The sequence below is a fragment of the Mytilus edulis genome, chromosome 13 (genome assembly GCF_963676685.1).
Source record: "Mytilus edulis chromosome 13, xbMytEdul2.2, whole genome shotgun sequence".
In the NCBI taxonomy this organism is placed as follows: Eukaryota; Metazoa; Mollusca; class Bivalvia; order Mytilida; family Mytilidae; genus Mytilus; species Mytilus edulis.
In genome coordinates this window covers 23,424,061-23,438,088 of record NC_092356.1, presented here as the reverse complement: position 1 = coordinate 23,438,088, position 14,028 = coordinate 23,424,061, and the positions used below count along the sequence as shown (strand labels likewise).

The window sequence follows — 14,028 nt, the reverse complement described above, 5'->3', positions numbered from 1 at the left end:
CACTGTTCACGACGTACCTACGATAGACAATTAAACTGTGGGGTCACTAAAGGTTTCTTAACGCCGTTAATTATAAAATAATTCGAAAAATTAATCAGGAATATCCTTTAGGTTTTGATTTATATAATTAATATAAATCAAAACATCGTGTTATTTCTGATTAATTTTTCGAATTACTTTATTAAGGTGTTGAGAACCTTTGGTGACCCCATAGTTTAAGTGTCTTTAAAAAGTACATAGTGAGCAGTGGTCGTTACATACAAACGTTCACCTAAATTGTCCCAGTCAATGGATGAATTTAATGTGTCAATCAATGGCCACAGCCACACTGTTTTGAATTTCATTCTAAAATAGACTAATGGATCCAGCAACTTATTTCACTAAAATGATTATTTGTTTTCCTGCAGAAATAAAACGACACTTCAATAATTTGCTGTTTTCCGCCTTTTCATGAAGATGAAAATTGATCAATCGGGGTGGATCCAGCCATTTTAAAAGGGGGTTTCCAACCCAGGACAAAAAGAGGGTGTTCCAACTATATTTCCCCATTCTATCGTCCAAAAAAGGGGAGTTCCAATCCCCGTAACCCTCCCCTTGGATCCACCACTGTCAAAAGTAACCGGGACTGGCCTAGTATTCCGACCTTATATATATCGGTCTATGATATAATTCCTCAATACTGCATGCTTTGCGGAGAACCATGTTTCACCATGTCGGGATTTTGCTAGGACATACACCCGCAGCGTGCCGGGCAGTCTCAAACACTACTAAAGACTTTATATATATAAAAAAATCTATACTACTATAGGTTCAGGGAAAGTTTGGATTGTAATTTAAAAACTACGCCCAGTACACAGGAACGCTATATTAGCCGGGGATGTTGGCAAACTTTAACTTCTATCTTAATTTTTGACATGCTTTTTTAAAAGGTAAGCTAATAAGGAAAGTTCTCATTATGTGCAATCATATAAAAAAAACGTAATTTTTGGGACTTTTATTTGTTTGACTATGTGGTATATCAGTTTATAGTAATTGTTGAAGTCCGTCCGGGAACATAATTGTTATCTTCTCTGTAAATTGGTCTCTGGTGAAGAGTTGCCTCATAAACAATGATACCCCATCTTCCTATTTTTATACCCTATGCAACGAAGTTGCGCAGGGTATAACGTTTTTGACCCGTCCGTCCGTCCATCAGCCAGTCTATCTGTCCTGTTTCTTGTCATCACAACTCCTCTCAAACGGACCAACAAAATTTCATGAAACCTTTTTAGATAATAAGGACATACTATGCAGATGTGCATATCGACAGGAAATTACGAGTCAAATTTGTTCTAGGAGTTATGCCCCTTTGAACTTATTTGCTTCAATATACTACTGCATGTTTGTCCTTGCAACTCCTCTCAAACCGCACAATAGAATTTTATGAAACCTTTTTAGATAAGGACATACTATTTTGATGTACACATTTTTTTTTTTCTAGGAGTAAGGCCCCTTTGAACTTATTTGTTTCAATATACTACTGCAACAGTTTGTCATTGCAACTCCTCTGAAACCACACAACAGAATTTCATGAAACCTTTTTAGATAATAAGGACATACTATGTAGATGTGCATATCAACAGAAAATTATCGTGATTCAATTTTTTTTTCTTAGTTATTTTATTTCTCCAGTGGCAATGTGGAGACTGACTGCCAAAGCGGGGCCGGCTTCAGTTATTCACAATATAATCAACCAATGAGCCTGCACCCTATGTCGGACTCTGTAACAATCATCCCATCAACCAAATATTTTGAAACATATTTAGAATTCAATAAACAGACAAGTCCATGAAAATGAGGTTAAGTTCAGATAAACCCTGCAAGACAGACATATTTGTTTTTCATTCATTATTTTTTACATAAATCACCCATTAGTTTTCTCATTTGAAATGTTTTAAATTGTTCATTTGTCATTTCGAAGCCTTTAAAACCAACTATGCAGAACAGGTTTTACTCATTGTTGAAGTCCATATGGTGACCTACATGTATAGTTATTTCTGTGTTATTTGGTCTCTTAGCTTGTGTCTCATTTACAATCATATCACATCCTCTTATTTGATATTTTAATTTGTTATAATACATTTAATAATCTTTTCATACACCAAATATACATGAAGATGACCTATTTATTTCACAATATAGCATATTAAAAGAGGATTGCTAGACAGAATTGTAAATTATTGCACGCAATAGTTTATCTACTACATGTACCTTTTAGTATTTATTATTTTTGAGTATATGTCAGACATGTTGACGACGGACAGTCAATGGTACTATACCTTAATATGTCCCGAAAACGGGCGTAAAAAAAAAGCCTCAACTAAATCAAATTTTTGAAACGTGATTGATTTTATTCCTCTAATATCTATGAGATCAAATTTACAAAAAATTTATTAATATAATTAATTTCAATGTACTAGTATACATGTAAGAATTGTTGCCATTTATACATCATGTACATGTACAATCCTTTGCTGATCAGCTCTATATTTTCATTATTTTTATTCTCCTTCACTGTTTTTTTTTTTTATAAGACTCATATATATGATCTGTATTCATCATTGGGACAGGTAGCAATATATATAGGTGAAGTAGGTCCTTTTGGTTGGATTTTTTTAAAGGATTTTGACAGCACTAAAGCATATACATGTAGTTCCAATTTTTAGTTGATCTTAGCTCCTTAAGTGGATTGTGGCAACACATATTGCATATATACATGTAGAATGTTGTTCTTAAGTTTCAGCACTTTACGCATAGTTTCCGGTTGCAAGACTAGAATATGATACTGGCTTCTCATGAAATTCTGTCAGAACTTTGTCAATAGTTTCCAAGTAAAGTTGAACATTCCAAGATCACTCCTTCCATTTGCAATGTACATGTACAAATGTACTTGCAGCCTGAAATTAAATATCAGAGTAATTCTGTCAGAAAATCAACAATTATTGACATTCAAAAGCATATAGATGTAGACTAGTTCATAATAGGTAATGTGTCCATTGGACACAGATGAGCAACCGCTTGCATATAAAGAATGAAAAGAGTGACACCACCCAAACTTGATCTGAGTGTTGTTGTAGTATGCATTGCATACAAGTTTCAGAACATTTGGATGAAGCAAACTTGTGTTAAAGAAAGGAACAAAAATTCAGCATTTTTTTAAATTTTGTAAAGGGGCATATCTCTAGAACAGTAAAAGCGACCCCACCAAAAATTCAAACTTCATGTTTGTTTGTTTGTAGTATCAGATATATATATATATATATATGCGAAAGCAAATTTACAGAAATTTTTGGTTCTTCCCTCGCCGGGATTCGAACCCATGCTACTGTGATATCGTGACACCAAATCGCCTGCACTGCAGCCGTCCCGCTAGACCACACGACCACCTGGGCTCTCAAAAAAAGAGCTTTCGGTGGGCATGTGTTACCTTTCCACGTCAGTTTTAATCTAGCGGCGTACTACAGTACATGATATATAAGGCATGAAGATGTTATTGTTACAGATCAGCTTAATTATCTATAGTAAAGGATCCTACAAATTAATGTAATATACAGTCACAGAAAATAATTATATTCATAAGTACGTCTGAGTCAGTGACAACTCTACAACAGATGTATCCATCGGATCGCCATCAATGATGGTGATACATGGCTGTGTACATAATGTATATACAACTCGTCTAAACATCAACCCAACAATGTTAGATCTGTAAATTTGCTTTCGCAAATTTTTGGTTCTTCCCTCGCCGGGATTCGAACCCATGCTACTGTGATATCGTGACACCAAATCGCCTGCACTGCAGCCGTCCCGCTAGACCACACGACCACCTGGGCTCTCAAAAAAAGAGCTTTCGGTGGGCATGTGTTACCTTTCCACGTCAGTTTTAATCTAGCGGCGTACTACAGTACATGATATATAAGGCATGAAGATGTTATTGTTACAGATCAGCTTATGAATATAATTATTTTCTGTGACTGTATATTACATTAATTTGTAGGATCCTTTACTATAGATAATTAAGCTGATCTGTAACAATAACATCTTCATGCCTTATATATCATGTACTGTAGTACGCCGCTAGATTAAAACTGACGTGGAAAGGTAACACATGCCCACCGAAAGCTCTTTTTTTGAGAGCCCAGGTGGTCGTGTGGTCTAGCGGGACGGCTGCAGTGCAGGCGATTTGGTGTCACGATATCACAGTAGCATGGGTTCGAATCCCGGCGAGGGAAGAACCAAAAATTTGCGAAAGCAAATTTACAGATCTAACATTGTTGGGTTGATGTTTAGACGAGTTGTATATACATTATGTACACAGCCATGTATCACCATCATTGATGGCGATCCGATGGATACATCTGTTGTAGAGTTGTCACTGACTCAGACGTACTTATGAATATAATTATTTTCTGTGACTGTATATTACATTAATTTGTAGGATCCTTTACTATAGATAATTAAGCTGATCTGTAACAACAACATCTTCATGCCTTATATATCATGTACTGTAGTACGCCGCTAGATTAAAACTGACGTGGAAAGGTAACACATGCCCACCGAAAGCTCTTTTTTTGAGAGCCCAGGTGGTCGTGTGGTCTAGCGGGACGGCTGCAGTGCAGGCGATTTGGTGTCACGATATCACAGTAGCATGGGTTCGAATCCCGGCGAGGGAAGAACCAAAAATTTGCGAAAGCAAATTTACAGATCTAACATTGTTGGGTTGATGTTTAGACGAGTTGTATATACATTATGTACACAGCCATGTATCACCATCATTGATGGCGATCCGATGGATACATCTGTTGTAGAGTTGTCACTGACTCAGACGTACTTATATATATATATATATATATATGCATTAATTGTGTATTAGTTTCATAACATTGGTAGAGGCAAACTGAAGTTGGAGAACAGAATCCCAATTTGGGAGGTACATGCAAGTTTGACAAGACTGACAATGCAAGGCAGGGGCCTAGCCAGAAGAAAACGATGTGCAAGCAACTACCGCCGAGCGGAGCGAGGCGAAAAATTTTTGGGACCCTTTAATGCAGAAAAATGTTTTTTTTCGGTTTTCGGTCATAGGACGGTTTAAAGAGGAGCTACATGTAGATAGGACTTATAAACAATTTATGAACGTAAAACTATTAATACTTGAATCTTCTGAATAGAGTAAATCATGGTTAATTTAATACATAAACAACACATTTTTGAATTACAGAATTTACTCAACATTGACCAAAATCTGCTCTTCGGGTCTAAGCAGAAACGAACTTCTCTATTACTTTGTCAACATTCACACTGAAATCCCGATCAATATGCAGTAATGCTAGCGATGATAACCTGACGTTGTTAATTTTCAACAGACTTAATAAACTGATAGATCTGCATGGTAGCACTCGCGAGATGTTATAAACCAGCGTACGTGTTCTCCATCGAGCGACCTCCCGATTGAAATTGTCCGCCAAATACATGCCAGGTCATTTTGTATGTCTCAAACAATGTTGAGAATTATTCGTTGGTTATATGTCCTACAACACGAGGAAGCAGATACGACACAAAGAAGCTATTTTCTAATAATACCAGACATCCTCTACTCTCCAATTCCATTATCATATGGTCTTCGTGTGTGAACGCAAAATATAATGAGACTTTCCAATGCTCTTTTGGCGTGTTTTCAGGGTGATTGGCTCTGGTAGTCTGTCGAATACATCGCCTCGGCATATTTTCAATAATATCAAATGGTTTCGATAAATCTCGATTGGTACATCGCATCGCAAACAGATAAGCCGTACTCTGTAAAATGTGCATCGAAACTACACGTCTTAGACTGAGTATAATAAATTCAAATCTGGTAAAAAATACAAGTTACTGTCCGATTTTTACATGATCTCTAATAAAACGTTTAATTTGAAATGCCGTTATTTAATGAAAGTTCATCAATTAAAAAAGTAACAACATATGTGTTTCCTTTAACCATAATTAATTTATAAATTTTTATTTTGGCATTTATTTTTTTTGCTTGCCGAATCGATGTGCACGCAACTGCGTGTTAGCGTATATGGAGCTACGCGCCTGCAAGGGTAACCTTAAAAGAAGTAGAATGGTATAAATAATTATGTGTTTATTTGATAATAGGTTCGTTTTCATGTGTTTTTGTTTTCCCTTGAGAACACATAAAATATTTTTTTATAATTTAATTTGGTTGAATATATATATCGAATTTCTGAACAGAAAATAATGAAAATGAGACATAAAAAAATATAGCCAAAAAATAAACCTGTGATAATACTGCTTCTATTGGTACCAGGATGCTAAAAATCAATCCAAAATATTTTTTTAAAAAAAATCTAGTTTTTTATACAATATTCATGAACAGCTAAAAATCTCAAGTGAAAAATACTTATGGCCACACTCTGTACATGTTTAACCTTGATACTTCTATTACTAGACCTTAAGACTGTTAGACATTTTTGTATTCCTAACAGAATTAGGGGGGAGGGGGGGGGGGGGGGGGTTAATGGTAAACAAATTGTGATTGATCAAGACGAATCCTTCAATAAGGTGTAGGGTTTATCATTTACAAATTAGGCCAATTATTTCATATTCTCAAGAAAATAAACAAATCAATCAAACCCCTTGAGGACCTTAATTGAGGGGTGGACAAGGGTAAGGAGACAGTCACAGGGGAATGAGGGATCAGAGAAAAGGGGGTATCTTGGAAATATATTTTGTCATTTTTATTTTGTCTTGGAGCAAGGCTCGGGGGGGGGGGGCACTTGCTATATAATTAGTGGTAGGGATGAGCCGCTGGAATAGGTCACTTTTTCATGCTCTATGATATATGAAAAGGGTGAGAAATTCAGATTAAATATATCAATAGGTTGATATTATCACTTGCTTGATTATATAATAAGTATCTGAAACTAATCAGATGTCCGTATTTATTTTTGATGCGGTTAAACCACAGTCGTAAATGCATCAGTTATTTGTCAAACCAATTAAACTCTATTTATTCTGAAATGGTATTCCCACTGATGCCAGTGATAGATGCAATAAATCCAACTATTTTGACATTTGCACCTAATTAACATTCAAGGGTTTGTATACATAAAACATGATAACAAGTATTTAAAGAAATTCCATTGTGACAGCATCCTTTAAGAGGGAACAACAATGAAACTTTTTATCAGTTTTTAATTAATATTTAAACATGTTAAAATCAGTGAAGGTGTTACACTCTGGGATGATATTACATTTATCTGACCATAGATGTAATACCATCTATGGTCTGACCAAACGTCCTTTATATGTATTGTATTTTGGAATTGAAATATCTTCATAATGAGATGTAAAATGTAAAAATATTGAAATATATCTATAGGTCTGTTTTTTCTTAATTAATATATGACAAGGTATATATTTTTGATTAACAAAATATATGAAAAGGGTGGGGTACTTGATGTCTCAGCTGCTCACCCCTACCAAAAAAGTTTGAAGTGGCCCCCCCCCCCCCCCCCCCGAGGAGCAAGGAGATGGAAGTATTGAAGTAAAAAAAAGGGGGGGGGATTTTAGGGTAGAAAGGGAAGGGAAATATAGTTAGGGCTAAGCCTATAAGGAGTAGAAACTGTTCTGAGGGAAGTTATGGGGTACCCCACATACATATGACCCTGACTTGGCTACGAAATTAGATATTACAAATGATGATTAAAAAAGACTAATTCATTGACAATAACGGTAGCGTAATAATGACAGTTGTAGTCCTTCATAGTAGATGGCATCCCCACGGGGGGGTAACTTCGATATTTTCTTGGTAGGGGTGTGCCATTTTTGCCTCAAAAAACGTACCCATTTTAATATAACATTCATTGAAATTCAGTACCTATAGTTATATAAATATTTAAGAAAGAATTACCTATATAGAGTCATTTTTATATAAAATCTCGCAAAATTATGACCCATATTTTTGGCACATCCCCGTATACCCAATAATAGGAAGTTGACCCCCCGTGGGCATCCCTTCCTCTTCGGCCGTTTGCACACGGATATTTTTCAAAACTGGCCAGACATGTTTACAACTTGTCTGTAAAGGGTAAAATAAACACATAAATAAGATACCAGCTATAACGATCTATAACATTAAACATGGAACAGAAATTGAGCCGGTGCAAGGTTTCAGCCGCAGTGATTTTCAACAGTAGCGAGTATTTTGAGACAACCCCCAAGTTTGTATTTTTCGTTATACTGATAACATTTGGCTGCCTAATATATCGAAATCTATGTTTTCTTATGTAATAACTCTACCTTCATCGTTGTATATTCGCCACAATGTCTGTTATGCATGTACATGGTCGTATTCATCAATGTAGTATGCTGCTCGGCAATGGCGACCTTGAAATTCCTCTGGTCCGATAATGGCGCCAAATTAGAGGGAAGCAACTCGCGCCAGACAAAATTACCGTATTTCACCAAAATAATCAAAATTTCGCTTTTTGATAACAAACAGTAATACGATAACCACATTTATATTCAGTGATCGTTCATTGATATAATTACAAACATTATTTTATTAAAGCCATCAATAAAGAATTCACAATTAAGTAATTAATGGAGTCCATTGAAATCAGACCTTATGGGGTAGAGGGGTTAAACAAAAGCTCGTAACTTTTTTAAAAGCCTGGTGACCCCCATTTTATTTTACCTTAAAATGTTCGAAAAGTTCATAGCTTTGACATATCTGTTTTTTTTTAAAATCTACCGTGGAAATTTTACGAAAAATCGATTAAACCAATATTTTTTGCCTTAAACTGAAATTAGAAAATGCAAAATTTAGACATTAATCTGAAAATAAAAGGATTTTTAAGTCAAAAACAACCAAGGCAAAGGTTTACATTTCAAATTCTAATGTTTTTTCACATAAAAATCATACTGACTTGGTTTTAAAAGTCTTTGAATTTGATGTAACCGTTATTGTTGAAAGGGTGGGCATGTTTGGAAATAGGGTCAAAATCGCACATTTCGTTTCAATTTGAGGGGAAAACGAGCCTGGTGACCCCCTTTTTTCTTTGCATTTTTGGATTCAGCATAAAAAGATCTACAAAATATGTGAAAATAAAAAAATTCTACCGGGGGTCCTTATTGGGGTGAGCCACCTTAAGGGTTTAACTTGTATTAAGTCGTGTCAACTTACTGTCAAGACAGACGCATTTATAGAAAATAAAGGAATATGGAGTAAAAGTCCACGGGACCTTATCGAACACAAAGTCAGAGCTTAACAAAAATACAAATTATCAATGGTCAGCGTTTTATTCCTGTTCATCTTTATAGTCGCTAGAGAGTCTTCAACAATGAAAGAATCACTTGTTTACCAGAAGAACAAAACGACAATAGCAAGAAAGGATCTGAGAGTACTTAAGTTTCTGACAGCTAGTTCACACTGTTACGTTTGAAGTCTTCCTGTCCGTCATCCCGCAATCGTTATTTTTGAAGACCATAAGTGAATGAATAATTGGATTTTCTGTCTCAGGACCTGCGCATATATAAAATACTTGCCACTGAACATTGAACCAAGTAAAATCAATACACATCGTTTCATATATAAAAATCAATCTACAGATGATAAAGCATTTCTTTGCTGGTTAGACTCCCTTTTTTGGGAGTTAAACACTGTGCGGGACAAATTTCTTCTCATGGGAAGATATATTTTCCCATGGGAATATTATATTTTTTATTTTATTTTTTTCAGAATTTGTAAAAGTGCTATGAAATATCGATATGGATTGCCAATCACTAGTAACCAATGACTGGAAAAATTTAACAGGCATTTCAATAAATTAAAAGTATTTCTATCATACTTTTACACTCAATAGTCTTTTTTTTTTTTTATCGTTGAATGATTGATAGAAATTCTACCGTTCATCGGCTGATTTTACAATTTGAATCTTTCACCTTTGTTTTCGGTCAATATCATCGTGCATTTTATGTAATAGTGTTCGCTGAACTGTCAAGTATCAGAAACATTCCTTTTGAATTTCAGAATTTAATTTAAGAATTAAAATTATAATTCTGTTTTAATCTATAAACATGGGGAATGACGAATCGTGTTTTAGATTGTTTTCTAATTATAACCTTATAATTTCGTGAATTTACATCATAATCATTATGAATGTACTTATTCTTTTTCGTCTACGTAACTCGATATGCGTGTTTTTCGCCACTAGAAAGATGTGCACTTACATTTTTTGTTCAAATTTTCTAATCATGCTTATGCAATGTTATAACTCGTCTACACAAAAATCTTTTATTTCAATTCATTTTTGGCAAACACCTTTTGAAGTCTTTTCTAGATCTTTTATAACCTCTCGGGTAATTATCATAGAAAATCCAGAGTTTTGCATTTACAGGGACGCGTACGGATGCTCTTTGTGATATATTCACTTGTACTTTACCCGTAGGCTGTCATCGTGTACTGTAATTTATGGTTTAAAGGAATACAAATACTTTATTTCTCATAAAACTTCAATTGCTAGTTATCAATAACATACATAAACATAACTATAAGGTAAAATTATTACATGCATGTGTAAACGATACAATTAAATAAACTTGGAGGACTGACTTTCACATTTATAACTTTTACATAGTTTTTCTAATATTACAATATTTGATGAGTTTAACTGTTGAACAGCTTCAAAGATATAAGGGTTTGACTAACAGTAGTTCCTTAAACATTTCCTTCTTTTTCTATAGTTTAAATGTTTTACAATTCATAATGTAATGGTACTCGTCATCAATGTTGTTTGAGTCACAGAGACGGCATATTCTCTCTTCTCTGTGTAAATCCTGACACCTTCTAGACTCAATCGGCAACTACCACATCTATATCTGCGTAATCATGGTAATATATGAATTTAGAAAGGTAAAAAGGAAAAGTAGTTTTCAAATTGATGATTCTTTTTGAAAATACGACAACATTATGTTTTATGTGATTCTGCAATAAAAGCAAAGAATTCTTCTTGAAACTGGTTTTTAGGTTTTTGTTTAATACATTTTGACACCCATTTATCACAAACAGTGCGGACGGACGGATAACTAATATACGTCCTTGCTGTGCATTATAATTTAAAATAGTTGTAATTTGCAATTGTTTTAAATTTGTATTTTTTCCTCACTAGATAGGTGAAAGTATGTTTAAAATTTAATATTAGTTGCGAAAATGCATTACGAGCATTAATCTATACTTTTAAGTTAAAATTTAGAGTCTCAACTTTTTTCAAAATCTCTTTAATATTACCCATGCATTATTTATGTTTATGTCAAAGGCGTTTGATTGAATAACAGTTAAAGGTAGGCGTGGTTTTTGGTAACTTTCCTCCAATCAACTGGCCTATTCGACAAACCTGTGTGCGCCGATGCGTGTTAACTGGGTATTGTAACGGTACGTGTCTTACATCAGAATCTATCGTGCGTGACCAATGTTTATTGTATAATTTCTTGTCATGTGGTCAAATTATCTGAAAAAGTTACAAAGGTTACAACTTTTTGAAAGATTTTTTTCGGCAGAAACCAACAGCACTATTTGACGAAGACGAAGACGAAATAAAGGATTAAATTTTAACGTCCAGTGACATATTATAATGATGTCGAAACAGAACTTGAAATTGACAATAGGTTTTCATAGAACCGTCGCTTTTCCAAAGAATTCACGCTTAGTTGCTATTTCACAACTTCGGGTTCGCATTATAGTTATACATGTACAAATAACTAACAATAAACAAATTCTGATGATTTCTGCAACTGTTCTAGGACCTTTTAGTTGTAATATAAATCTGTGATTTTTCTATATTCGTACTTTCGACGAAGCAAAGCAAGTTCGATCTAGATATGGACATGTATGCATTAAACATTTACAATATTCAATAGTTGTACAAATTTTTTGTAGAACATGTAGAAAAATCCGTCTTTTCGGATAAAATCTGAATTTACGTACCATTGTAATATAGAGAATGGACATGGGGAATGTGTCAAAGAGATAACAACCCGACCAAAGAAAAAAACCAACATTGAGCAGAAGGTCACCAACAGGTCTTTAATGTAGCGAGAAATTCCCGCACCCGGAGGCGTCCTTCAGCTGGCCCCTAAACAAATATATACTATTCGAATCCCGGCGAGGGAAGAACCAAAAATTTGCGAAAGCAAATTTACAGATCTAACATTGTTGGGTTGATGTTTAGACGAGTTGTATATATATATATATATAGTCCAGTGATAATAAACACCATACTAATTTCCAAATTGTACACAAGAAACCAAAATTAAAATAATACAAGACTAACAAAGGCCAGAGGCTCCTGACTTGTGACTGGCGCAAAAATGCGGCCGGGTTAAACATGTTTATGAGATCTCAACCCCCCCCCCCCCCCCCCCATACCTCTAGCCAATGTAGAAACGTGAATGCATAAAAAAACGCACATTAAGATTCAGTTCAAGAGAAGTCTGAGTCTGATGTCAGAAGATGCATATACGGACCCTGGATTAGGATATGATCTGGCGGTTTTTGTCTTTTTTTCAAAATACATATTTTTAATTGTGACTATCTTTAGTTCCGAATCTTTCTATCATTCTATATAATTGATTTAGTTTAAATGAAAATAAGGAACTTGGAATTAAAACACTGTTGAAGAGAAACTACATATTCGGGTTAAATTCACCTCAGTTTGTTAATTCAAGTTTGACATCTAACATCTTAATCCGTAATCCACATTTACCTGACGACCTTAAATTGTTTATTGTTTTATATCAATCGAATATCCTCACACAGGAGACTGAGACAAATATGTTATTTGTAATGGTATTTATCAAAACTAAAATGATTGAAAATATCTTTGTAGAATATGAATTTGCCTAATAAGCGTATAATTATAATACATAGATTTCAACATCTTCAATAGAGAGATTACTGATAAGATTTCCAAAATATATGTACATGTATAATGCGATCAGTGCTATGTAGTATGTCAATGATATTGAATGCCGCTGAGTGTAAAATATTTGTCAGCTTAAAAAAATATTTTTGACACTGCTGGTTTTAATTTTCTGACTCAAGTATAAATTTAAGAAAAGTGTATAGTTTCTGAATATTTTTAGATTCAATATTTTATCATTATTATTATTTCAAAGTCTCACCACATTCAAACATAAAATGAGAATCACAGAACTGAACAAAACATTTAAACATTTGTGTTGTATGCATCAATCTTTAAAAGATAAATAAGAGACGTATAAGACATAATATATAAATATAAACAAATTTTTACTCATTTAAATTGAAAATTTACAGTGTCCGTATACTAAATGAAATTAAACATCTTTTTCTTTAAGAACAAGTGAAATAAAATGCCGTTCCTTTTCAATAAAATATTGTTGATGTTTTTGGCACCTGTTGCAGCAACATTGTCGTTATTGAATAAATATATAAATTGTTAAATTAAAATGTTAAGCTTAATGTAGCATGATACATTTGTATGTCTATAATGGGCATTTTAAAAGCACATGAATATGAAAAAGAAGATGTGGTGTGGTATGATTTCCAATTAGACAACAGTCCACAAGAGACCAAAATGACAGAGACATTAACAAATATAGGTCACCGTACGGCCTTCAACAATGAGCAATGCCAAATCCGCATGGTCAGCTATAAAAGGCCCCGATATGACAATGTAAAACAATTCAAACAAGAAAACTAACCGCCTTATTTATATAACAAAAAAAAATGAACGAAAAATAAATATGTAACACATAAACAAACGACAACTACTGAATTGCAGGCTCATGACTTGGGACAGGCACATACATAAATGATGTGGCGGGGGTTAAACATGTTAGCGGGCTCCCTATCCTCTCCCTAGTCTCGGTCAGTAGTATAAAAGTACATGTACAACATTAAAACGAACTATAAGAATCAGTTTAAATAGGCTTAACTCATCAGATGGA

The 14,028-nt window shown here is 34.2% G+C and overlaps 1 protein-coding gene and 1 long non-coding RNA gene across 2 annotated transcripts in view; both read right to left on the bottom strand.

Moving 5' to 3' along the window:
- Positions 1-14,028, bottom strand: part of LOC139500187 (fibrinogen gamma-B chain-like) — a 54,761-nt gene that overhangs the window by 19,584 nt on the left and 21,149 nt on the right. The window lies entirely within an intron of this gene.
- LOC139501169 (uncharacterized) lies at positions 2,525-9,187 on the bottom strand. Its single transcript, XR_011658480.1, has 2 exons — positions 8,341-9,187; positions 2,525-2,936 (listed from the first exon to the last, which is right to left on the bottom strand). It is a non-coding gene; the product is annotated as an uncharacterized lncRNA (long non-coding RNA).